Raw genomic sequence first — 3,441 nt, 5'->3', positions numbered from 1 at the left:
TTCCTGATATTCGGGCGTCCCGGTACTTTCCGAACACCCTGTATATTCATGGATATATCGTTTAATTATTCATATCTTGTAATTTGATTAATTTTCATGGGGAACTCAATGTCTTGAAGATTGAGTACGTTCGTGTAATGGGGATACAATGATGCATGATCTGCATGTCTTTCGGCTGGATACATAGCCGCAACTATTGCCCACGCGAAACACGCATTGTCCGGATATTTCACATTAATCACCGTTCGCTTTAGCTCTATCTCACGCGGTAACTCAAAGTGACATCCCGCGTGCAACGGATTGTATTTGTTCACATTGATTGTAAGATTGAGTATTTGCGATAATGCCCACCCGCTATCGCGTTCCTGAAATTCCTCCAACGATGCTAAAATTGGCTCGACGATGCGTCGCTCGTACCACTCCTCTAAGTTGGATGTGGAGAAGAGTTCACAGTTTTTCGTAGTGATGTTCTTTACAGCACGATTTTCACCCGCAACGAACTCACCGTTAAACGCAGTATTCACTTTCACGTTTACGTGTCTCTCCATTGCATCCCGTACGCGCTCGAGCACTATATTCTTTGCATCCTCGAGAAATTGGCGAGGTTTCGATGTGGTTCGCTTTGATGACAATTCCGGTTGGTATGCGGTTATCGAACGCGGTATCGACCTCGCGCCAAACGAGTCCGAGGTCTCTCGTGCTGTGTCCGGCACCCGCGTGAACGAAACGTGTGCGCAATGTATTTTTTAAACCCTCGAGCCGCGCGATTCGAGCAACCAACGACTGTCTAATACCGGTCGATAATCGCGGTCGTTTAGCCCGACTATGTTCTTCCAACAACTCGAGGCACTCGTCACACTTTTGCACCCACGTCGTATTCGTCTCGCGAACTCAGTCGAGCCGACTGCTCCCGCACTTCTCGCTCGATTTGTGCAAAATTTTCCATTTCTTTGCTAGATTTACAAATGCTGCTATGCATATTGGCATAGTACGACTCTGAATTTATATATCATCAGTATATCTCCATCTCTCTCTCTAACAAAAATGTGTCTCGTTTAGGAGGGATTGCAAATGTGCAAAATATGTATACTTCTATGACCTTCGTAATAGTATTTTGTTTCACATTTTCTGAGAATCTTACTGTCGCACGTGTTCATTTGTAATAATATCCTGTTTGACATTTTTTGCGCCTCTAATTGTCGACTGCAAATCGATGTGTCAGCACAAAAATGTCACATTGTGACGCATAAGAGAGAAATCTTACATGAATAATGTTGGACTGCATCTTTGATATAAATATCGGAAATCGACTTTTTCGGTGATGTAGTATGGCGCAAAACATTCCATACAAAATCGATATATGAGTATTCTATTGGTTATCTACGTCGCCGTATCAGAGATTTGTAGAATGATTTAATCAAATATATTTGTACAGTAGAAGTAGATATAGATGAAAATTAGGTGAATCTCATTTATATTATTATTATTATTATGCACCGCTTTAAGGAATTAGGTTGGTGAGGAGAATTTTGAAATGTATTTAAAGCGGTTCTTGGTCGTTCGTTGCATCAGTCGTTTTGCAACAAAGGCATTTAGTGAACAAATATTATTTTTGAGAAGAATGCATAGTGCTGAAGGAAAACGTATGAACTATTACATATCCGTGCAAGATGATGCTCCACCGTACGAGAAAAAAACGTAAGTCTCAATAATTATCTTCTTGTGAATCATTTATTTTTAACTGTATATTGCAATCGCATTAAATTATTTATGTTTTTACAGTGTTATCGCTACCGCATTGTACAGCCCGTATTTTGGGGCGAAGATATGCCTTGATGTCAAGATTGGGATTAGCGTAGGATCGGTATCCACTGTGCAACTAGTTCTCGGTGACAATTGTGACAATCAATTGGCCTTACATTCGGCAACTTGGGAAGGATTGATGGCAAAACGTGAAGACATTTTACAACTTTTGCAAACAACTGACGTATCATCCTCTCCGCTATGGATTCGCGATTTGGCGGTGGAATGGTGCACGATGCCCTTATAGAAATATCATACTAAGAATCATTGATAATTACTTATTTTCAGTATTAAAAATATTGGATAATAAGTAATTATCAATGATTCTTAGTATGATATTTCTATAAGGGTGTACGGCAAGAAACTTTTAAAACTCACATTATCCGGTAACTGCATGTACTTGCAACCGTCTACAGTGGAACATTTGTTTACTCTTGAGCATTGCATTGACCATGTATACTCATGGTTATATGAAAATACACATATTGTTAATGCAAAATGTAGAAATTTTGTAAAAATTCTTCGAGAGAAGAATATTACCGAAACGGATAATGCTATATCGACGATACGCAATAGCGGGGACTTTAATGGTGGTTCACTCATCGATTGCGAGCTATTGGCGTGCGCAATGAATGATATTATATATGAAGTATTGAACAAATAATCTGTACATGTAATACTTTCAAAATATATAAATATATAAATTGTAATATATAATTTATATAAATATATAAATTGTAATCAAAATATATAAATTGTAATCCCAATATCTGCTTATTTATATTACTCCTTTTTCCCTATTTCATCATATACCACAAATAGTATTAAAATGTTATCCGGTCTTTTGCGGAGCACAGTGAATGATGCATAACATGCAGGCGCTTGTAAAATCTTGTTGCGGGGGCATAGTGTACGTGCTTATTAGTAATAAGAATATTATATGTCATTCTTCTTCTTGCGCATCTAACTGTCGAGTGCATACGTTTGCAATATGTCGTTGCGCAGTGATATTTAATACGTTTGCAAATTCTTAGAGTTTGCAGCTGCGACTAAAAAATTTAAACCGCAAAATACGCGAACGAGCGGCGCGGACGGCGCGGACGGTGCAGGCGGCGCGGACGGTGTGGGCGGCGCGAGTTGCCGCAAAAACCGTCACAAAATTTGCCGCGGATCGATAAAATGATCTATGGAAAGCGGATAGAAAAAATTATATAATATCGGTAATTACCGATCATCGGTATTATGTAAATATGCCAGTAAAAATTATGTAAATATATATGTTCGTAAAAATTAAGTAATTAAATGTTGGTATATAATATCGGTAATGAATTACCAATCGTTGGTATTATGTAAATATGCTGGTAAAAATTATGTAAATATATGTTGGTAAAAATTAAATAAATGATTAAATAAATAAATAATTATATAATATTGGTAATAAATTACCGATCGTCAGTATTATTGGTATTGTGTAATTATATGTTGGTAAAAATTATGTAATTAAATGTTATGTAATATCGGTCAAAAATTAACGACCGTCGGTAATATCGATATGCCCCCCAATTACCGACCTCTGATAATACCTCCTCTCGCGGTGACGTCATACCCTCCCCCGCGGTAACGTCATCTCCCCCTCGG

Source organism: Odontomachus brunneus, unplaced genomic scaffold (assembly GCF_010583005.1).
Source record: "Odontomachus brunneus isolate Ranch 3 - 2012 unplaced genomic scaffold, Obru_v1 Obru_scaffold_226, whole genome shotgun sequence".
NCBI lineage: Eukaryota > Metazoa > Arthropoda > Insecta > Hymenoptera > Formicidae > Odontomachus > Odontomachus brunneus.
Note: the sequence above shows the minus strand (reverse complement) of the source record.